This window comes from Somniosus microcephalus, chromosome 12 (assembly GCF_052327205.1).
Source record: "Somniosus microcephalus isolate GS21.2 chromosome 12, FLI_Smic_1.0, whole genome shotgun sequence".
NCBI lineage: Eukaryota > Metazoa > Chordata > Chondrichthyes > Squaliformes > Somniosidae > Somniosus > Somniosus microcephalus.
Window position 1 is genome coordinate 130,962,554 of NC_140998.1, and position 24,627 is coordinate 130,987,180.

The window sequence follows — 24,627 nt, forward strand, 5'->3', positions numbered from 1 at the left end:
CTGCCTGGCTGCGAAGCACCGGCCGTGCCCTGTGTGCTCCACCCTCTCTCTCTCTCTTTGCTTCCCGACTCGCTGCCTGGCCCCGTTGCAGAGCCACCCGATCGAGCTCTAGCCCGCCGCAGCCCAGGAAGGATCAGTGCACTACCTGCCACCATCCCGATTAGCTGGGAAACCACAGACTGGAGAACCAAGCCTGGCTCTTGACAGTCTCTCCTGCAAGTTTTCAATCCGATGATTTGGAGGGCGGTTGCCCACGGTCGACGCCCATTTCTCGAGTTTCTTTGGATTATTATTATTTTTTCTTTCTTCTGGCTTCGACCTTCAATAACGTCGTCTGAGGTGCTGCCGAGTTGCAGGTAAGTTCGTTTCTTACTCGTCACCAGTATTAAATCCGTGTGTTAATGGAGACACGGAATGCAGGAGTTGGTTTAACAAGCCTTTACTGAATGGAGACAACCTGGAAACTGAAACTACAGAAGCCTGCTAGGGCCTTTTATACAGGGGTGGTCACTGCCAGTACTGCAGTCTGAGACCAGTTATTCCCTTAAAGGGACATACACAACAACACCCTCAAAGCCTCCTTGAAAAAGTGTAACATCCCCATCGACACCTGGACCAAGACCGCACAAAGTGGAGGAGAAGCATCCGGGAAGGCGCCGAACACCTCGCGTCTCTTCGCCGGGAGCAAGCGGAAGCCAAGCGCAGGCAGCAGAAGGAGCGCACATCAACCCAAGCACCCCACCCAGCCGCCCTTTCAACCACCGTCTGCCCCACCTGTGACAGAGACTGTAGGTCCCGCATTGGACTCATCAGTCACCAGCGAACTCATTTTTAATGTGGAAGCAAGTCATTCTCGGTTCCGAGGGACTGCCTAAGAAGAAGTTATGTTTCAATAAGATCACCTCTCATTCTTCTAAATTCCAATGAGTATAGGCTCAACCTGCTCAACCTTTCTTCATAAGTCAATCCCTTCATCTCTGGAATTAACCTAGTGAATCGTCTCTTAACTGCCTCCAAAGCAAGATTATCTTTCCTTAAATAAGGAGACCAAAACTGTACGCAGTACTCAAGGTGTGATCTCACCAGTACCCTGTACAGTTGTAGCTGGGCTTCTGTGCTTTTATTCTCCAACCCCCTTGCATTGCATTTGCCTTTTTGATTACTTGCTGTACCTGCATGCTAACTTTTTGTGTTTCATGCACAAGGATCCCCAAGTCCCTCTGAAGTGTAACATTTTGTAATCTCTCTCCATTTATAAAATAATTTGCTTTTTATTTTTCCTGCCAAAGTGGATAACCTCAAACTTTCCCACATTATACTCCATCTGCCAAATGTTTGCCCACTCACTTAGCCTGTCTATATCCCTTTGCAGATTCTTTGAGTCCTCTGCACAACTTGCTTTCCCACCCATCTTTGTAACATCTGCAAACTTGGCTACATTACACTCAGTCCCTTCATCCAAGTCATTAATGTAGATTGTAAATAGTTGAGGCCCCAGCACCGATCCCTGTGGCACCCCACTAGTTACCGTTTGCCAACCAGAAAATGACCCATTTATCCTGATTCTCTGCTTTCTGTTAGTTAGCCAATTCTCTATCCATGCTATTACCCCCAACTCAATGAGCTCTTATCTTATGCAGTAACTTTATCGAATGCCTTCTGGAAATCCAAATACACCACATCCACTGGCTCACCTTTGTCCACCCTGCTCGTTACGTCCTCAAAGAACTCCAACAAATTTGTTAAACATGATTTCCCTTTCATAAAACCATGCTGACTCTGCTTGACTGCATTATGATTTTCCAAATGCCCTGCTACTGCTTCCTTAATGAAGGACTCCAGCATTTTCCCAGTGACAGATGTTAGGTTAACTGGTCTATAGTTTCCTGCTTTCTGTCTCCCTCCTTTCTTAAATAGGGGTGTTATATTTGCGGTTTTCCAATCCGCTGGGACCTCTCCAGAGTCCAGGGAATTTTGGTATATTGCAACCAATGCATCCACTATCTCTGCAGCCACTTCTTTTAAGACCCTGGGACGCAGGCCATCTGGTCCAGGGGACTTGTCTTATTTAGTCCCATTATTTTACCAAGTACCTTAGTGATAGTGATTGTCTTTAGTTCCCCCCCCGCCCCCCCTGTGGCCCCTTGATTATCCATTATTGGGATGCTGTTAGTGTCTTCTACCGTGAAGACAGATACAAAATATTTGCCATTTCCCCGTTCCCAATTATTATTTCCCCAGTCTCATCCTCTAAGGGACCAATGTTTACTTTAGCTGCCCTTGTTCTCTCTGCCATCTCTAACTCTCTTTCATACCTATATTCAATCTCCCAAAACAAATGCTCTTTCTCATACTTTCATACTGTCTGTGGTCCCTAACTCACTCACTTATTCCATATTTGCAGTTTCCAACTTTGACTGCGCTGCCTGTCAGCATTCTTCCAGATATTGCATTCTAGATCTACCAAGTGTCACCCATTTCCTGTAGCAATCACTCATTTTAGCTATGCTGGGTTGGCGTCTGGAGCGGGATAATTGGCCTCAGTGCCCCTGGGGAGAGAAGATCAGGCCGGGTTCCCGTTCTCGATTGTTATTTATTGACTCCTGCTGTAAAGTGTGTGTGGAAATGAGACAAATGCATTGAACCTTTATATGAGGCCCTCCATGGTCCAATAGCTAGGTCATTTGGGCCAAGTATTAGGGGGCTGTCAGTAATAGTCTTAGTGCCTCTGGGAGAGGAAGGGAGACAATTGCAAATCAGTTAAGTGTCAGCTGTGGTTCAGTGGGTAGCATGCTCGCCTCTGCGTCAGAAGGTTGTGGGTTCAAATCCCGCTTCAGAGACTTGAGCACAAAAATCTAGGCTGGCACGCCAGTGCAGAACTGAGGAAGTGCTGCACTGTTGGAGGTGCTGTTTTCAGATGAGATGTTAAACCAAGTCTGCCTTCTCAGGTGGACTTAAAAAATGCCAGGGCACTATTTCGAAAAACAGCAGATGAGTTATACCCAGTGTCCTGGCCAATATTTATCCCTCAATCAACACCACTAAAAAAACACACTGCTGTTTGTGGGACCTTACTGTGCGCAGATTGACTGCTGAGCAGCCATTACAACAGTAACGACCCCGTCATAAAGTACTTAATTGGCTGTGAAGCGGCTTTGGGGCGTCCTGTGGTCGTAAGAAGACGCTATATAAATGCAAGTTTTTTTTTCCAGTTAGCAAGTAAAACGGGTTTGCAATCAGTGACACTCTTACAGATCCCAGCGGGTAGGTGAGAACTCTGTAAACCCTGCTGTCACCGCGCTCCACAGTCCCGGGGACGGCGCGCCTGGCGAGCGCTGCTCCCTTCGTCCACCCACTTGTGCCTTTCGGAGAATGTGGGGGGGAGGGGGGCCTTTGTGCGCGTTCCCGCGGCCGAGCAGGACGCTGTTGTTGCGGGTGCGCGTCGGCTGCTGACATTGGGAGGTGACTGATGTTCGGTATTTTTTTTAGCACCGGTGCAGGGACGCGAGACTGCAACTCCTTCTCATTCCTGGTGCAATTTATTGTTCTTTCCCACTTCAGGTTGTCCGTCTGAGTGACAGAGAAAAGAGCAACTTCTTCCCCCTCTCCCCATGTTTTCATTTGACTAGAAAAGCGACTTCAAAATACAGTGCATGACAAGAAAGGTAGGATTTATTGAACAAACGTTTTATTATAGTTTGACCAATGCAGTCTTTTTACCTGCTGACTTGTTAAGTACTAAATGCCAGATGTGCGATGGTGTTGTCAGTTGTTTGTAAAGCTGTGATTTATATTTAATGTAAAGTCCAATGTCTGTCTAATATAATTTAAATTATATGAAAAGTGAGGGCAACATGGCTTTATTGATAGGTGCACTGGTTGATGTCGGTCGAGTGTCATGTGAGTGGGCGTTGTTATCGTCTGAGAGCAATTTTTAGAAACCTCTTGAGTATTTTCATATCCACTCCACTTCCACTGTGTACTTTTACTTTCTACACACATTTATTAATTTAGTTTACGCCCAGAAGATAGCTTGTCTCAAGTCTTGACTTTTTGAATAACAGGTTTTGACTGACAAACAAAACCAAGAACTGATTTAAAAACCCATCTAATCGGGTCAGTAACCTTCCTATCAATTTTTATGCATTGAAAATACTTTCCAACTGACTAAAAGTGAAAGCTTCTTTGACATCTCGCTTGCTGCTCAAGAGGTATGCTGTATTTGTATGGATCGCTGTTTGTGTTTAATAAGTTTAGAAGTGTTGGTTTAATAGCTGGTATACTGTCTGATTTTAACCACCCAAGAAAAAAAAAACGATTCGCTGTGTGATCCTGATGATAGAACACCAGAGTGTACACAGTTGGGTTCCATCTTCCTCAGCTGCTTTTTCAGTTAGCTGGATGTCTGACATTTGGAAACCTATTGCCATGTTTCAGAGATTCCAAGCTACTAAGCAAATCACATGAGCAGAGTTTCTGTTTGCCTGATATCCGATGAGCATTCTCCTCTTCTAGGGACACACCCCACTTAGAGAAATTCAGAGAGGCTAGACTTAAGTTGGAAAACTCATGTGTGGGCGTGCTCCTGGAGCTCAACCAGTTAAAGCCATGTAGTTTACCACTGCAGAGAACTGGTGATCTTGTGGCCGCTTCTCCAACTAGGATAACTACCTGTTCGGTTATGGGCTTCCACTGTCATCTGGATCAGAGTGAGCAGAACCCCAGCTTTTGCAGGTCCCATTGATAAGCCAAGTGTTCAGTTATTGCCAGTAATACCAAATCTGCTATGGAGTGTTGACTTGGTACCAGTCTTTCATTATCAATTCACCAACATTGCCAACTTGATCCCAAAGAGACCTGGGGGGGGGGGGAATATTTCGGGGGGTCAGCAGGCACGTTTGGTGGTGGGTTGGGTGGGAATATTTTATTTGACAGCGGGTAGGGAACCCGCTGTCAACCTGCCACCACACTAGTTTCCCAGATGTTGGGTCTGTCAGCGCTGAACAGACCCAACACCAAGCGGTGGGGGAGGCAATTTATGTGATTAAGAGCTTGTTGACAGCCTGTTAAAGAGCATTTTGAGCTCACCTTAACATTTTACAAGGTCGCCCACAGGTTCCACGCTGCTCGGGGATCACGTCAGGTAAGCGGGGTGGGAGTTATGTCACCATGAAATGATCTCTTTACTTGACAGCTGCAAATGTGGTATAAAAGCTCCCATCTCTCAGCTGTTCACTTTCCAAGCTCAAAAGCTGTTGCTTACTGTATTTGGAAGACAGATTGAGCTTTATGCAGGTTGCAAGTGTTTGGAGTGAACTCTGTATCCAGTGTCACCTCATTAGAACAACCACTCTCACCATTGACAGATCGCTTCTGTCATCTCAAGTTCACCTGCCATCTATTAGATTAGCATTTGTGCCCTTGAAACTATCTCACCTTGGTCCTCAGAATCCCACCATGATCAGCCCCAACACCAGCAGCACCAGGCACACCAGCAGCACCAACAACAACACCAACCTTCTCTGCAATTAACTGATGCTGCACAGGGCATCAGCACCTGACCACGTTGCTGCCTGGGACACCAGGGATGGCCTCACCATGGCCACATTTACTTCACTTGATGCTGTACACGCTGGCTGTCACATGATGCACCAATTTGGCACCACCCCACACCAACACCATAAAGCATCCCTACAATGCCCAAGCCATTCCTTTCACACATTGCGGGGAGTACCGTTATGTCTCACCATTCACTGCAATTCACTAAGCCACTTCCAAAGGTGCACATCCAAGAACGCAAAGTGTTGAAAATATAGATTTCAATGTTTGACAGCACATTAACAGAAACTTCACATGGACATTGGCTAAGATACCCAAGTGCCGACCCTTGTGTGTTGTTAGTTGGTATGCTTGCACTAGGATGAGGGTGAGTGTGAGGGGTGGCTAGTAGGATGGGGAAGTGATAATGTAGATAGAGAGGGATGGGTGGAGGTGCAAGGTAAGTTGGTGTGAGTAAGGATGTGCAGGAGTAGGGTAGGGAAGGCAGAGTGAGGTGGATGTGATGAGTGGCACAACAGGATGAGATTGAGTTTGGCTTTGCAGTAACTGTGATCATTGAAAGGTTTGCGCCACTGTAGCCTGGTCCTCCTGATGACATCCCTGCTTGTGCCCTGTGGAATGTGCAACCAGGCTGCGTTGATCTCCTGGGGAGGTCTCTTCTGACCATTGGAAGGGAAGAGAACCTCCCTGCATGCTGTGACTCCCTTCATAAGCATATGAAGGGAGTCATGGGAGAGCCTGGGTGCAGCCGTGCACCTCTGTGCAGCGCTTGTCAGTGTTTGCAGCACCTCAATCCCAATCAACGTAAAATCACTTTGGACAGCGGGTTCGAGACGGCGGCGAGGTCGGGGGACGGCGGCGAGGTCGGGGGACGGCGGCGAGGTCGGGACCCACCGCGGTCGGAGAAATTGCAGCCCGAGGTTCCCTTCCCCTACTCCTGAAGAAGAATTGGCACTAGTTGGCCATTGGGTAACTGACCATTGCAGATTTGAGCACTTGCTAGCTAGATGGCAGATGCCAGGAATTTGTCACAGGAAGAATGATGAGCGCTACGGCTCATCATAAAATCTGTGAATGCATCACCACTATTTCGCTCATAACGATATGGACATACACCTTGCCCCAAACTAAGGATGGTTCTACCAGTTTGATGTGTGGACCTTTAGCAGGAACTGTACATTTTAAGTAGTTGATTGTCAGAAAGCAATGGGCCAACATTTGTGATCGGAGGCTTCCTGTGGGCGGATGCCTCCGACCTGCATAAAATCTATGAATGTACCTGGTGGTCCGGGAGATACGGAGGCTTGTGATCCTGGGCCTCTCCAGGTCCGTGCGGGTAGAGGCCCACATATCCCAGGGGCGCCTGCGGTTTGTAGGCGCCCCTGGGATCACATGGGCCGGCCCAACCAATAATAGAAGGGAATCCCCATTCATACTTTATTGGAGTTCCGTACGTACGGAACTCACATAAGTATGAATGGGGATCACTTTTTAAAAAAAAACACCAACACATGAAATAAAAAATTTTTAAATTGCATATTTAAAATGAATTAAAATGCCACTTAATTAAATATTTTAAAACAAATATTTTTACAGGACTAAAAATAAATTTACCTTACTGAAGAGTATTTTTAATTTAGAAATAAGTGATAAAATTTTATTTTTCTATTTTATAGAACTCGAGGGGGAGAAATTCGGTATCGCCCCGTTTGGGGCGCAATTATCGGCAGGGCGCAAAGTTTAGCGCCTGGCACTAATTATCGCCTCTGACTGCAAACTTGGCTTCTATCGCCCCTGGAGGTGATTGGATGCTAAATCAGGCGCTGAACACCTGTCTTAAGGTGCTAATGCCGAGGAACGAGGCGCTACCTCAGAGCGCTGGCGAAGCTCGTGTGATGTCAGTCAGCAATGGAACACAGACAGACTGGCACTGGCCAGTTCTTAAAGGGGAGGGTCGATCTTGCTCTCCATCCACACCCTGCTCATTGCAGCCTTGAATCTTGGCCTGGAGAGACCTGTACATCAAATCTGCTGGAAAGAACAGTGGAGAGGCCCAGGGAAAGAGCTCAGTGTGCAGCCCCCATAGTCTATTCTAAATCTATGCAAGGAAGGTCAAATTGAAATGAACCTGCAAAGTGCTGCTCAGTACCCAAAACTCCTTCACAGCGTTGAATCTCTCCAAAGTGCCTCTGTCTCTCTCTCTCTCTCTCTCTCTCTCTCTCTCTCTCAGAATGCGTGGTGCAAAAATGCCGCTGACAAAAGGCAGGAAGCAGTTGCCTTTAAATAGCGCTCCCCCAGTCCCCAACGGCAAAACGTTCACCTCAACCTGTCATTGCTAGCGGTAGGCGGAAAGGCAGGGGGCGCCACTCAGTATCCGGTCCGGGGCGCTACCAGGATGTTACATGCTCGACTGACGTCATGATCAGTGGGTGCAGGAGATCGTGGTGGTAGTGTTTAGCACCGCCGCAAAATGTCTGGTAAATTTCGCGAGCGGTGCAAACATCGCCGCGCCTGGGCTGGGCGCTAACAGGAGGCACAAAGCAACTGAATTTTTCCCCCTTATGCTGGTAAAAGCAGGCCTTATGCCTGCTTTTACCACTTGTAATAATTTGACAGGCATTCAGCCGGCGGAAGTTGTGCAAAAAGCGCAACTCTCCACCCACAGAGGCCCATCTCCCGGGGATGCGGAGGATCTGTCGAAGATTCTTGACTGATCGCAAGTACCGGGTTTTAGTGCATGCGCTTTGCATGCCTAAACCCGGAACTTGCGCAGCCCCTATGGGTGCGTACACACCTCGTACGCACCTGTAGGGCTTGCAAAATACGGCCCATTGTATTTAAAGGACACATGTTATCTAAAGTTTGTGACATCAAAGGCTGAGCTCTGGTCTATACTATCAACAGTAAATCCAGTTGAGGTAAATTGGGGCACTAGGTACGTTAAGAAGAATTGGTTTTAGGTATAGTTCTGATGCAGAAATAATTCCAAAAGACCAGTATAATGGACCATCTCAGGAGAGACATTTTATACCATCTAAACTTGAACAGTATAAAAAATTACAGCTGAGATAGCTATTGCAGCACAAAAATGTTGGTTAATAAATGCAAAGGTAATAATGCACAAATGTAGTAATAACACTTAAAATTTAAGTGCTGATCCTACAAAATGCTTTTTTTTTGTTTGATTGTCTGAAAAGATGTGAAAATAAGTACAGCACTGAATGTCTAAAAATACTGTTACATCAATTGGTTTCCATCCAATGGTATACAGATTACTGAAAGTACAATAAAATGTGAAAACTTGCACCACTCGCTAACACTTCAATTTGTGCTGTCAAAAACTCTAAAGTGGAATATATTTATTTTCTTTTTCTTACAAAAATGTTTTGAACAAGTTTTTCTGTGGTTCATTAATCATTTCATCTTAAGGACTTTCTGTGGGTTGTTAATGCAGCTTTTCATAGGAGAGGAAGAACTACCTAAGTGGTGGAGGTGATTGGAAGGAGACAAAGATGTTAAGGATTACCTGCATAAGTATAAGGGGGGGAGGGGGGGGAGAGAGATAGTTTTGGAACCCACTGCAGAAAACTGGGAACAGAAAGTCTGGGCTGGAGTGAATTGCAAATTTAATGTGGAAATCACAAATAAATTCTTCATTGACCTTAATCTGTTCTGAGCTACATTGTAATTTTCTGGTTTCTTTTGATCCTTGAATCACAGCCTTCTGCTTTCTTTATTAGCATGTTTAAAAGTTAGAATGTCTTCTTATAAGGGGTTTTGTCTCTCCAGTTTTTACCTCTTGTCTCCTGAAGACTGACTCAATCTGGGTACTGTTACATGGACGATGGGTGTCCTCCTGACCTTGCCCAACTGGCTATTCTTCACCTGTGACAGTGAGTGTTGTTCATCACAGCCGAACCTGCTTCCATCGTTGAGCAGTTTTCAACAGGAGTTCTTGGACAGCAGTCAGGAGAGGGAGCCCTGGCTGATGTGTTTCCCCCCACCCCCCCCCCCCCCCCAAAGTTAGGGGCCCTGAGGTTGCTAAGTCAGCACAGGCTGGGGGTTGAAACTGGGTCCTTCGGGTCTTATGGCTTGGTATCACTGGATGGCTTTTAACAAAAAAATGATTGATTTGTTTGAGTTCAACTAATGAAAATTTCACCCAGGTGTAGCTTGCAATTAACAAGTATAGAACAAAAATTAACCCCTAAACTGAAGTAAAATCTATCAAGAGAACAAATCTGAGAAAAGCAAAAAATTTTCACATTGGTATATTTTTAATTGGCTCTAAGATTCTTTTTCAGTGGGGGAGAAATTTGTGTGTTGAGCGCCACGAGATAGCGCTGAAACGCCAGCCGGCGCTCTACCACCAGCCGATGGCGGTTCCAGCAGCACCTGCCATTTCCATGCTGCCGGTAGCGCTGCCGTTAAACTCGATCACTAGGGACATTGCAATCACGGATATCATGATATCAGTGAGTGTGCAATGCTCACTTGACGCCCGATCTCCCAATTTTGTTTTGGTCATTGCAGTTACCGGCTGGAGAAAGCAACGACAGGTTGAGGTGGCGTGCTGAAGCAGGAAGCCGGCTCCAGCGACCATATTTAAAGGGATCCTCACCAATCACTCGCACCTGACAGGGCTTTGAAGTTTGAGTGACTGTGTGCTACTTCCTGCAACTGCAAGAGTTTCCGTAGTCATTTCAAGGTTAGTTAGTATCGGAGTGTTCTGGCAAGTACAAAACTCCCTCCATTATTTTTGACACGCTTCGAACTACAACACTTGCTAAAAATCATGGGAGCTGTACTGGCAGTCAACCTTGCACTCCAGGATCTACGGCGGAGGTAGTGTAGGCAGCGAGAAAGACGGGAACATGTGCACAGAGGGAGGAGGAGGGCCATCAGGGCTCTCAACAGGAGGCCTTACCCACCTAGGGTCTTCCAACAGCACTTCTCTTACACTGCTTCTCGCTAAATTGAAGGTATTAGGAGGCTCTGCTTCAGCATGGAGGTGGTCACGGAACTCTGCCACCTCCTGCAATCAGACCTCCATCCTCAGACCAGGGCGACCACAGCTTCCCCAGTGCTAGTCAAGGTCACCATGGTCCTCAATTTATTTGCCAGTGGATCCTTCCAGTCTGTAGCAGTCTGTATCTAACATCACAGTCTGCCATCCATCGCTGCATCCGGGAGGTCACAGAGGCTCTCTACACCAGGAGAAGGGGCGACATTGGGTTCCCGATCACCAGAGAGAAGCAGGACGAGTGTGTATGTGGCTTTGCCAGGATAGTGGGCTACCCATGGCGCTTTGCTGAATGTGCAGTTGGTGTGCGACTACACACGGCGAATCCTCAATGTCAATGTCCGCTATCCCGGCTGCAGCCACGATGCCGTCATCCTGCATCCTGTGCAGCAGAACTCGTGCGCAAACTCACTTTCCAGGGAGCTGGCCCCCGAGCAACTCTTTCCCCCTGGCCTTGCTGCAGCCCACTCATGCCCGGTGCCTCACCCTGTGCAGATCCCACTACTACACTAGCCTCTAAAGAACGTGTAGTGCCAGTATCTGAGCTGGTGTCTGTGAGTGAAAGATGCAGTGACTTTTTCTTCCTCCTCCTCCTCTTCTCACCCCTCGCTCTCTGTGGTGCCTTTGGGGACAGGCTGCTCAGGTGCTTGCTGATTATCTGAAAGCAGAAAGTCGGGTTATGGGGAGGGGGCGGGGTAGCCAGATGAGTAGCTTGAAAGTGAGAAAAGATTGTGGGCTGAGGAGGAAGTGGGATGTGAGAAAGATTAGGAATGGACATACCGTTGTTCCCAAGTGGGTCAAAGCCGCTGGTGGCCATGGTGCAGAATGATCTCCAGCACTCGACTCTCCCGCTGGCTCAGCTCGTCACTGTCAGCCTGGCCCCCACCTGTCTGCTCCTGGCGATTGTGAGCGACCTTAGCCTGCAAGTGCAAGGGAAGTGTGTCAGTGAGTATAGTGCAATGTGTTTGGGTAATGTGCCTGCCATAGTTGAGTAGCTGTCATTGTGTGCAAGATGTGAGTGTGAGTGTTGATAGGTCGAGATTGATGGTGGGTGAGTGCTGGGTGTGTGGTGCATTGAGCAGTGTGTGAAGCTTGTGGTACAGATGGTGGTATGTGGCATTTGCTGAAGCCTTCACTCACCCTGACCCACACTCTGTGTGAGGTCATTAAGCTTCTTCCTGCACTGGGTGTGGGTTTTGGGGACCACAGTGCTGCCCGCGACGTGCGGCAGACATGTGGCAAGGGCCTCCTGCCAGTCGGTGGGTACAAGACCGGCTGCCTTCTCTCCACCGTGAAAACCAATGCCCGAAGAGCTTAATCGGAGAACCTATGGGCTCTCTTCCCTCCATCTCTGGTCTGCCACGGTTGCTATGGATGTCTTCTGACTATTATTTGCTTTGCTGTTGGGGAAGCTGCACACCCAACAAGCCTGACACAGGTGCTACAGCATCAATGAACCTCCCCTTTAAGTAGTGGAAAAAGCCTTTGGCAATCATGACTTGCAATTAGACTGCCCCAATATTGGTTCAATTTTTCAGTGTAACGGCAATAAGCTTGACTTTTTAGGTTAGAATCATGACTGCAATCATTTTAATGAGGAGTTAGCACGAAATTTGCGTGAATCCTAGACGATTTTCAGCTGGCGCAGCTTAACCTTTTTTAGTCTAAACACTGCCCATTTCTTGGCTGTAATAATTTGAATATTTAGCAAAATACAAAAACAGAGCAATTGCCTTTACTGTAGTGAAGTTTTCAAATACCTATTTTGTTTAAACAGTGAATGCAAATGGATAAGTGGTCTCAAAAGGTTACTGAGCCCAATAGCGAACAGCCCAACAATTGAATTATAGTGCACAATTAATACTAAGGCTGCAGCATTTACATACAACCTTATTGTCAATGCGAAATGAGTTCACTGTGCACCAAGTTAAAATTATGGTGTAAATTTGGAGTCCGAGGCCAATCTGACAGGAGCAGGGCAAGACTTCCCTTCTCCAGGAAGTCTCACTGTGGTTCACTCCAGTGTCATATTAGCCCCTGACTCTGGATTTACACTGAAACTTAGGGAAAAGACTTCACATCATGTTAAGATTGCAGTGTATCTGCAAATTATTGCAAGACACATAACTGTATCTGTTAAAGGTAACAGTGTTGGATAAGCTCAGAAACTCCTTTTATTTCCTTTCTATCCCTTGATTATGCCATCTGTACAAAAGGCCCATAAATCTTTTTAACTGTTTGACTATAAAATGAGTCCTGATACTCTTCCAGGACTGGATACCCTGTGACATTTTACAATCTTACAATTGTTTGCTTTTGCTTTAACTGCACAGTAAACAGTTCACTAAATGCTGGAGCACCTGGAATTATTCACATTGTTTTTAATTCGCTTGACTGCATTGCATTTCAACCCTTCGACTAGTCTGAGACAATTTTTACAGTACAGTATATTTTTTTAGTCTAAAAATGTCTAGTTTTTGCAGAGTCAGCTTTTATTGGAAAAGCACTTGCCCCAGGTAAAAATAAAATTTGCAGTGTGCAAAATGAAAACCGGTTCTCTAGAGGGTAGACTGTGAAGCATGATGATGTAACTCTCACTATTCCAAATTACACTTTTCCTCAGTGAAATAAACACCAATGTTTGACAAGTATGTGCACAAATATTCTTCATGGGTTGAAGGTGGTTGTTGAGTAGCACAATCTCTCCAAATAAAAGTAAATGTTGCATTAAAAAAAATAGTTTGTGAAGGGGCATGGAGGGAGGGAGCAATTTCTTTTACGTTGAATGATTATGAATTTATACTCTGTGTACTGAATACAACTTAAAATATTCTAAATGTTAGTTTTTCAAGCTAGTTGCATGGTGAGCAAAAAGATTTTAAAACCATGTTTTTTTGCCTGAGGCTCTAAAGTTCTTCCTGTAGTCAGAGTAATGAAACACTAATTGATTACTGAAATTTTTTATTTGAAACACTTTTCCTTGCAACAGCAATTGACAACGGCCATTTCTTCAGTTTTCTTATCTTTATGCAATTGTGGAGCTCCCCTCTTATCAAGGAAGACAGCTTTTCTGTAAAGACGTTGTCAGAAGGGGGGGGGAACTCCTGCATATTTCCATCTCGGAGTTATTTTTTGGTTAAAAGAAAGTGTTTTGAATTTTGGTGACTGGCTGATGCAATCTCAATGAGATAGATGGAGGGCAAATATGCTGTTGCAATTAGCAGGAAATAATATGAACATTATTGCTACAACAGTAATATGCTAGTTTGATAACAATGAAATAGCTTCCTGGTCAGGTTAGTACCCTTAACATAATATTAAAAGTTATAAACACATGGGCCTCAGAATTACACCATGGAATACTTACACTTGCATGTTGAGCTGAAATTCTTTCTCTGCGATTTAAGCAGAGGTACTAACCCGTTTAAAATAAATGGGTTACTGCTTAAAATAGCGGCCAGAGGAATTTAAGACTGTTGCATTAAGCGTTCATGTGCTAGTATCCCAAGGCATAATTCTAGAACCGTTACTGTTTAATATATTATTGTTTCATATGCATCAGTACATTCTTGTACAAGTAATATTTGAAGCAGAGCTCTCGATTAAGGATGTTGGCAAGTGTAGAAAGATTTGATGAAAGTAACGATCTTAAATAAAGGCTGTTGCTTATCTGAGCAAAGTAATAGTAATTAAGGTGATATCTTCATTGATGGACAAAAAAGTTTTAATAAAATTGCTCATGCATATCTCTTAAAATAAATCACTTGATGATGAGTACATATCCTTTTGGGTGTGTTTAAGAATTGAGGAGTTGAAGGCAATACTGGGTGGCACAGTGGGTTGGTACACTGTCCTTTCTCACCTGAGATCTGGATTTGAATCTAGTTAAAACTGCAATGTAAGTATACTCTCTCTGCAAAGGGTCTAGTGGAAAAATGACAGTCGCACACTCGTAAAATCTTGCTGACCTGGTTGAAAAACTAACATTAACAGTGACTGAAATAAAATGTGCAAAGGGGGGGAAAAAAATACAAAAAAGTACAATACAAAACTAAAAAGAACAGTAAAAATCTAAGCAAAACAACTGACTGATCAAAGTAGTAAAAACAAGCAGATAAAAATATTGAAAATCATAAAGTTTAGAAAAAAATAACAAAAGAAGGAAAAATAAAAAACAAACTGCTGAATTGTAACTTTAAAATAAAAACAGAAATGCTGGAAATACTCAGCAGGTCAGGCAGCATCTGTGGAGAGAGAAACAGAGTTAATGTTTCAAGTCAATGACCTTTCATCAGAACTGGAAAAAGCTGGAGATGGAACAGGTTTTTAAGCAAGTGCAGGGGCCGGGAAAGGGAGGAGGGGAGGAAAGAACAAAAGGGAATGTCTGTGATAGGGTGGAAGGCAGGAGACATTTAGAGAGATTAAGAGATGGTGCAGGCAAAAGGAGATGGTAATGGGACAAGTTAAACAAAAGATGGCTCTAGATGAAGTGTAAATGGCACTGGCAGAGTGAAAGACAGCTGCCACATGGGAGAGAGAAAAAAAATTAAATAAATGGGGGAAAAAAAAGGATAGGGGCAGAGGTTATGGTCTGAAATTGTTGAACTCGATGTTGAGTCCAGAAGGCTGTAAAGTGCCTAATCGAAAGAGGAGGTGGTGTTGCTCGAGCTTACGTTAAGCTTCATTGGAACAGTGTAAGAGGCCGAGGACGGTGAGGTCTGAGTGGGAGTGGAGCGGAGAATTAAAGTGTCAGGCGACCGGTAGCTCGGGGTCACCCTTACGGACTGAACGGAGGTGTTCCACAAAGTTGTCACCCAATCTGTGTTTCGTCTCCCCAATGTAAAGGAGACCGCATCGTGAGCGGCGAATACAGTATACTAAATTGCAAGAAGTACAAGTAAATCGTTGTTTCACCTGGAAGGGGTGTTTGGGGCCCTGGACAGTGGGAAGGGGGGAGGTATAAGGGCATGTGTTGCATCTCCTGCGTTTGCACAGGGAGGTGCCGTGGGAAGGGGAAGGGGTGTTGGGGGGTGATAGAGGAGTGGACCAGGGTGTCGCGGAGGGAGCGGTCCCTTCGGAATGCTGAAAGGGGAGGTGAGGGGAAGGTGTGTTTGGTCCACTCCTCTATCACTCCCAACACCCCTTCCCCTTCGCCCGGTTGTACCGGCAGTCTTTCCGCGCAGTGAAATTTTTAGCCAGTAGAGTAATGATTCTATTAAAGCATTCAGAAGGAAATTGGATCAATTTCTGCTCAACAGGTAGTTGTGTAACATGGGATAAGGATTTTGGGTGGGGGAAAAAAATAGAAAAATGTTCAGCTTGAGTACTGCATGGGATCTAATTGGTGGAATAGGCTGGTTCAATTCAGTGACCTGCATGCTACTTTCTTATTTTCTTGAAGAGTGACAAAGAGCAAAATAAATGCTAAAATACAGTGTTCCAGAAGCACATGTATATAAACTAAAGGCACATTTAGTAAGAATAAAGTTCATGGCTTATTTTAAACTGAGAATACTACTTGTGTACAGCAAGGTCTTACAAACAGAAGATGAGATAAACATCCAGTTAATTTGTTTGGTGGTGTTGGTTAAGAGATCAATGTTGGCCAGGGCACTGTGAGAACTCCCCAAACTTTCTTTGAAAAAATGGCTTAGGATGGTTTACGTCCACTAAACAGGCATACAGGGGCCTTGGTCTTATGTCTCATCTGAAAGACATCACTGACATTTCAGCACTCCCTCAGAAACATCAGTTCTATGTTGGAGCTATATAGTTTGCATGATGTTTAAAATTTATTTTATCCAACTGAATTAAAGCAACAATTTACCTGCTTTTTAGGCTAATGTACCTTTTTTAGACCACAAATGCAGCAGGATTAAGAATTGGTTCATTTTGGAACTAATCAAGGTTGTTGTGTGAGGTCGAGGTGAATACAATGGCTGTTATAGAAGCTGATGCAAAACAGAAAATATTGAAAAATAACAAGTAGAAAGAAAAAAATTGCATTTATATAATGTGTTTCATACCCTCAGTACAACCCAAAGCACCTCATAGCCAATTAAATACTTTTGGAGAGTAGTCACTTATTTTGTAAGCAAACAGAGCATCCAATTTGCACACAGCAAGGCCCCGCAAATGGCAGGTGACTGAATGACTAGATAATTAGTTTGGCTGGTGTTAGCTGAGGGATAAAAGATCCCATGACCCCATTCTGCGGAATAGTGCCATGGGATCTTTTGTGTCTACCTGAGAGGGCAGACGTGGCCTTGGTTTAATATCTCACCTGAAAGATGTTCATAGGCATTTAAAGTATTGAAGCCTCTGAGTAGCCAGTAGAAGCTTATATTGACAAAAATCAAACTTGTTAGGATGGCATGTTGAGTTTTAAATTGCTTTGGGGTACTGGTACAACAAAAATTGCAGTTGCAATCACTACAAAAGTGACTTAAATGTTTTTATAGAACATTCAGTTCAAAATGTTCCACATTGAATGTTAAAACTTATTATTGGAATGAAATTCTGTCTTTATTGTCCCTTTTTTGGCTGGGAACAGAAAATAATCTGTCCTATGTAGTGTGGGCAACAGTGACGATGTGTGAACTTTATTTATACAGCTAGTTTAAACAGCATCAGATCATCCCATTTTTAACTAAGTACCAAGACACATCTGAGAGTAACTGGGGTAACAACCTTATTGAATTGTATGTTCCAAACTTTCTGGGCAGGGAACTTTCAGTATCGTTAGTGCAGGTTGTAAATCAACTACATGTGTAAGACATGGAATGAAAAGGCCAAAGCAGAATAGAAATAGCTTGCTGCTTTTATTTCTCATTTGAAATGAAGGAAAAGGGAAGCACACAACAATGGGGCGTGGCTTTTTCATTGTGCTTCAATCATGAAGGCCCAGCTTAATGAAAAACACATTTCTGGGTGTACTACAGTCTGCAACAGATAACTAATGGAATTTTCAGTCTGCGAAGGCTCTCCTGTAGAATAACAAATCAGCTTCAAGAATTAGACATTCTCAAGACAATTAACACATTTTATAAGTAACGTGGGAACAGTGTGTAGTAGCATTTTGTCTGTCTGAGACCAGAAAACACTGGATATTTGCTCCATCCTTTGGTTATTAAATATTTTGGGCTAAAAATTCGGGTGGTTTGCACCACCCATTAACGCCGTGAAATGTCTAAAAAATGGCAGCCAGCGCTCTTCGCCAGTTGGTGGTAGCTCCCACGGTAGGCGCCATTTTGAAAGGGTTGGTAGCCCTTACCAGTAAACGTGATCGCTGGAGGGATTTAAATCAACGAGATCGTGACGTCAGTGAGTGTGCAACGCTCACTGGATGCCCGATCTGCAACGTTCGATTTCGCTGTTCAACTTATCGGCACGTCTAAACAATGACCGGGAGAGCAGGCATTCAACAGCAGGAAGGAGACTCCAGTGATGATATTTAAAGGGATCCTCAGCAATCAGCTGCACCTGACATGGTTCTGCAGTTTGAGTGGGTCTGTGCTACTTTCTGCGACTCCAACAGCTTTTTTCTTGGTTCTTTGGTAACGGGGAGTGTTGTTGCATGTGCAGAACACACATTATTTTTTAAAGGGTTCTGCTCACAACACTTGCTCAGTCAAGGGGGCTGTACTGGCAGCTGACCTCACACTCCAGGATCTACGGCAGAAGGAGCAGAGGAAGACCGGAACATACACGCAAAGTGAGCAGGAGGAGGGCCATGAGGGCTCTCAACAGGAGGCCTCAGCCACCTAGGGTCTTCCGACAGCACTTCTCCTACCTCCAATTAAACGAGGAGTAGTGTCTTAGGAGGCTCCACTTCAGCAAGGAGGTCGCCACAGAACTCTGCCACCTCCTGCAACCAGACCTTCAGCCTCAGAGCAGGGAGACCATGGCAATCCCTGTGGCAGTCAAGGTTACCATGGCCTTCAGTTTCTTCATCAGCGGATCCAGTCTGCAGCAGGAGACATAGCAAACATCTCAGTTTGCAATTCATCACTGCATCCAGGAGGTCACAGAGGCTCTCTACACCAGGAGAAGGAACTACGCTGGCTTCTCTCTCAGCAGAGAGAAGCTGGACATGCGAGCAAGTGGCTTTGCCAGGATAGTGGGCTTCTCCATGGTGCAGGGCACCATCGACTGCACACATGTGGCTTTGCGGGCGCCGCATAACAAGCCTGAGATCTTCCGTGTGACCAGGCACAGCGATTCCTCAGTGTCAATGCCCGCTATCCTGGCAGCAGCCATGATGGCTTCATCCTCCGCCAGTCCGGTGTGGCAGCAATCTCCCAGCCACCACAGCAAACTCGAGGGTGGCTGCTCAGAGACGAGGGCTATCCACTCTCCACCTGGCTCATGACTCCCCTCTGCAGCCCTAACACTCGTGTCCAGCACTCATATAATGAGTCATGCTTCCACCAGGAACACCATCGAGCGCATTGTGCAGAGAAAATTTGGGTGTTTGTTTTATGTGTATGAGAAGGAATTCAGAGGCAAGACATTTCAACCCAACTTATAACTACATACTGTTAAGTCTGTGTGTTCTAGTTATGGTTAATAAGAATCACTGCACACAGACCACAAGAGTAAATTCAACAGGTCTTTACTAGTCGGAGGTCAGGCTGAACTGCCCAATAAATCATTACACAGCACTTATATACCGGTGTGGTCACCACCGGTATTACAGTATACAGCAGCCAAGATAAAGTAGTGTATCTCTTAAAATAGTTCTCTTAAAGGTGGAACGGTTACATACACCACACATACTAACCAGTTATGAATGAACATTTTGTAGTAAGTCCATGTTTGCTCCATTTGGAGTTATCGCAGGTTATCTGCCATGATCGAGAAGGAGTCAGATTTGCTGCAGATATTGTTCATGGAATGTTAAGATGGAGTACACTGTAAAGCTGACGTCAAACTTTGTGATGATGTAATTAGTATATAAGTGACAGGTTACATTTGTGTTGTCCCTAGAGACATCGTGCAGAGCTGAATCTGCAATGTTTATTTTGCAATGGTGTTATTTCCCTCATTTGTTTTAAATACACTGCTGCTGCAGGTAAGCTTTTTGAGTGACCACTTGTACACTTTGTAAAGTGTTTCACCTCTGTTTTGTAAATTATGTATGTATTTCAAACAGCAAAAATTAAGAATATCCAGATTCATGATTCCATTTTAAACAATGCTTATTAAATCTAGTAAGGTCCTATTGATTTTCATTTATCCTTACTTTGGGCTCTTTACACTAATAAATTACAGACCACAAAAATTGAATTTTTTCACCCATTTTGCAGGGGTTTCGTTTGACATACGCAACTTTTTCTGGCCACCTGATGCATAGCCTCAATTGTCAGAAAACTATTATTTGTATATCCTTACTGTAATTTTTTTTTCTGTTGTCTTGTAAGAAAAGCAATAGTTACAAATCACTTGGGATGATGAATGAACTTTGGCATAAATATAGTGGGGGAGATTTTCCCCGGATACTTTAGGTGCTAAAGAGCCTCCAAGATGGGGTTGTAAGCTGAAACGCCGGTTTAGCCCATGTTTAGTGCAAGACGCCATCTTGGTAAAGGAGTTGAAGCTTGCGCAAAGAATGGCCGCCGGAGGATCGCTAAGCAGCTGTTTGCCCTTAAATTGCCTGCAGGTGCTCATTAAGGAGGCTGCGCAGCATTTTAGTGACTAGCGCTTGACCTAACGCGCTCTCCTAACAGCAACCAGCTGATTGGGAGTAAACTAGTCGTTGCAGAGGATTTTGTGCACTACTTAAAGATATCACCTTTTACTGTTCATTTACTGCTGAAAAGAACTACCCCAAGCTATTTCAGTAGTTGCGCTGTTGGAGATGCTGTCCTTCAGATGAGATGTTAAACCAAACCCCATTTGCCTATTTTAGTGGTTCAGATGGACTATAGAATCATAGAATGGTTACAGCACAGAAGGAGGCCATTCAGCTCGTCAAGCCCATGCCGGCTCTCTGCAAGAGCACTTCAGCTAGTCCCACTCCCTCGCCCTTTCCCCGTAGCCCTGCAAATTTTTTTCCTTCAGGTACTTATCCAATTTCCTTTTGAAAGCCATGATCCACCACCCATTCAGGTATTGCATTCCAAATCTTAACCACTCGCTGCGTAAAAAAGTTTTCCCTCATGTCGCCTTTGGTTCTTTTACCAATCACCTTAAATCTGTGTCCTCTGGTTCTCGACCCTTCCGCCAGTGGGTATAGTTTCTCTCTATCTGCTCTTGTTTAGACCCCATGATTTTGAACACCTCTGGCAAATCTGCTCTAAGGAGAACAACCCCAGCTTCTCCAGTCTATCCATGTAACTGAAGTCCCTCATCCATGGAACCATTCTTGTAAATCTTTTCTGCACCCTCTCTAAGGCCTTCACATCCTTCCTAAAGTGTGGTGCCTAGTATTGGACACACTACTCCAGTTGAGGTCGGACCAGTGTTTTATAAAGGTTCATCATAACTTCCTTGCTTTTGTACTCTATGCCTCTATTTATGAAGCCCAGGTACCCATATGCTTTTTTTTAACCACTTTCTCAACCTGCCCTGCCATCTTCAGTGATTTGTGCACATATACCCCCAGATCGCTCTGTTCATGCACCCCCTTTAGAATTGTACCCATGAGTTTATATTGCCTCTCCTCGTTCTTCCTACCAAAGTGTATCACTGCAGTTTTCTGCGTTAAATTTAATCTACCATGTGTCTGCCCATTCCACCAGCCTGTCCATGTCCTCTTGAAGTCTATCACTATCCTCCTAACGGTTCACTATACTTCCAAGTTTTGTGTCATCTGCAAATTTTGAAATTGTGCCCTGTACGCCCAAATCATTAATATATATCAATAAAAGCAATGGTTCTAGTACCGGCCCCATGGCAACTCCACTGTATACCACCTTCCAGTCTGAAAAACAACCGTTGACCACTACTCGCTGTTTCCTGTCACTTAGCCAATTTTGAAGAGGAGGAGCCGAATGAGGCAGCAGATGAAGACGACCTTGCGGAGGCGGCTGTGCCAGTGACGCCAGCACGTGAGCACATTGCTGGCCATGAGGCAAGGGATACGCTAATCCATGCCAAATTCGTGTAACTTTATGCAGCAAACACATGTGGTTGGCACATGGATATGAGTGTTTGCACGACCTTCATTACACACCATACAACAGCTGTACAATAAACTATGCATTCCTAGCACACTCCCCACCATCACTGCAGATGAAAGGCGCCCTGACCCCTCACTGTGCAGCTTACATTTCTGAGCACACATAGGCCAACTCTCTGAATCTTTGACATTGCATTTCTTTTATACAATTGAAATAATGATGAAAAACATAACTTTGTATTATATCAAAACACCCAAGTAACTACCCTTGTGACTATTTGTGTTAACTTTCTCTTATGCGTGCTTCTACGTGGTGCTTCCCCTGTGGCTTCAGCAGATGTAGAGGCAGCTTGCTCACTTCTCTGCTGCGCTTGCTTAGACGCCTTTGGCAGGGGTCCTCTGGGTTTGACAGACTGGGTCTGCTCCTTCTGCGGCTGTGCAGATGCTGAGACAACCATCTCAGTTGGGTGAGGAATCTGTGGCTCTGACCGAGGGCTCCGCAGTGACATGGGAGTGTGAGCACTTGAAGAGGAGCCCACAGTTCCTTGTTGTCGACCACCAACATCCCTCTCGTGCCACCCGCACTTCACTGCTAGCAAGTAGCTGGAAAGCACCTTGTTGCACATCAGTGGGGCCATGAGGACCCATTTCTGTGCTGACATTCCTCATAACATCCATGAACCTCTGGTGTCTCCCCATCTATCCTCCATAGATGACCATCTATTTAGAAGTGTTACCATGTTCTGCTGTATCTGGCAATTTTATATCTTCTATGGAGGTTGCCATCCTTTCCATGGCGGCACCTACATTCGCCATTGCGTGCACCACGGCATTGCTCATGTTTGACATGGACTCATCCATTCTCTGCACACTCACAGTTACCGTGGTTGCAAACCCTGTCAGAGCCTCCTGCACTTGTTCCTGAAGCTCCAGCACTGCTGTCTTTCTAGATGGCCCCAGAGGCACAGCGTCTACATGCAGATGAGCATAGCTAGGAGCGTCCAGCGCCCCCTGACGAGGACTCTCCATTGCTGTCGCTGTCTCCACCATCTGCTGATGCTCACTTGTGAGCTGCGACACACCAGGTGACAACACTACTCTATCTTGTAAAGGACCCACCGAGGTGTGCATATCTGTGCTGGTGCTGGGTGCGCTCATTTCTGCTGACGCTCCCTTAGAGGCTGCAGGTTCCTCTGAGGAGTCTTCCGGCTCTTCCTCCTGGACAGTGGGGAGGGGGGCTCTCGATGGTCCTGTGGGGGAGTAAAGGCATGAATTAGACATGTGACATTTGGGTAGCAGACACATTGTGCAGATGATCAGAACTCAACTCTGAACATCAGATGCCATAGCAGTGACTCATGAAATGTAAATGAGAGGGTTGCAAATCTATTCTGTCACCAGCTTGCTTTACTGCGCCCATTTTTCTGTTCCCCCACTTCCAGCTCCTCTGCACCTCTGACGATCTCGATAGTAGCCTCCTCAGCATTAGTTAAATGCGCCATGAAAGGTGGGCCTCCCCCTGTCCTCCCTCTTAATGTGGGCTCTCTTTTCCTGCAGTGAGGGACACAAGTGGAGTTGGAGCGAGAATGAAGGAGTGAGTGTAGAGAATCCATAGCATAGATGCTTAGAGGGAGACAAAGATGGAGTGAGGTGCCAATACCAAGGTCCCTCCCTGTGCGTTGTTGTCCTTGTATAACAGTGAGATCGAGTGTGAGGTGCATAGTAGGATGGTGAAGTGATTCTGTACATAGAGAGAGAGGGATGGTTAAGGGTGCAAGGGATGTAAGGGTAAAGTGGGGATGTGCAGGAGTAGGTTGACAATGCAGTGTGCTGGTGATGAGAGGAGATGGGAAGCAGATTGAAGGTAAGTGTGATGTAATACTCACTTTTGCTGAGCATAGCAGATCATTGAACCTTTTCCTGCACTGAACCCAGGTGCGTGAACGCAAAGACCTGGCGCTAACCTCCTCAGCAATTTGCAGATAGGCTGCCTTTGTGCGCTGAGGAGGCTTCCTCCGTCCATTGGAGGGGAACAGAACCTCCTTGCGTTCTTACTCCCTCCACAAGAGCATGGAGGGGGTCATCATCAAAGCGGGCAGAAACCTTTGTTCTTGGAGCAGTCATCTCGCAAAGACTAGCACTCGGGAGCACCAGAAATTTACTAAAACCCAAAGGCTACATGGGCCCCTTAAATGCAGCTGAATCGAAGATGTCAGCAGAGGCGAGCAGCAGACCCGAACCCACTGATTGGGTCGGGTAACACGCACGGTGGGCTTAATAAGCCCAATAAAATGAAAATCGCTATCTCAGTGCAGTTGAAACCGGCAGTGGGACCGGAACCCGCCAAACAACGAACCCGACATGAACCCGCCTCCGCTGGGAAAATCCAGCCCTCCATCTCTTTCGTCATCCAGGGAGCTCTGACTTTGGTTGCCCTACCTTTCCCCCACGTGGGAATGTACCTCGACTGTGCTGGAACCATTTCCTCTTTAAAGGCAGCCCATTGCTCGATTACAGTTTTGCCTGCCAATCTTGATTCCAATTTACCCGGGCCAGATCCATTCTCAACCCACTGAAATTGGCTTTCCTTCAATTAAGTATTTTTACTCTAGATTGCTCCCTGTCCTTTTCCATAGCTAATCTAAACCTTATGATACTATGATCACTGTTCCCCTACTGGCACTTGCTCCACTTGACCTATCTCATTCCCCAGAACCAGATCCAGCAATGCCTCCTGTTTTGTTGGGCCAGAAACATACTGATCAAGAAAGTTCTCCTGAACACTTCAGAAATTCTTCCCCCTCCCTGCCCTTGCACTATTACTATCCCAATATATATTAGGATAGTTGACGTCTCCCATTATCACTACTCTATAGTTCTTGCATTGCTTTGTAATTTCCCTGCAAATTTGCTCCTCTATCAT

The 24,627-nt window shown here is 45.3% G+C and overlaps 1 protein-coding gene across 1 annotated transcript in view; it reads left to right on the forward strand.

Annotated features, from left to right (window-relative positions):
• Positions 1 to 3,449: 3,449 nt before the first annotated feature.
• LOC147109531 (spectrin beta chain, non-erythrocytic 1-like) overlaps positions 3,450 to 24,627 on the forward strand; it is a 490,086-nt gene continuing 468,908 nt past the window's right edge. The window contains exon 1 of the mRNA XM_086003569.1: positions 3,450 to 3,665. The gene's annotated coding sequence lies outside the window, so the exon portion shown is untranslated. The remainder of the gene's footprint in view (positions 3,666 to 24,627) is intronic.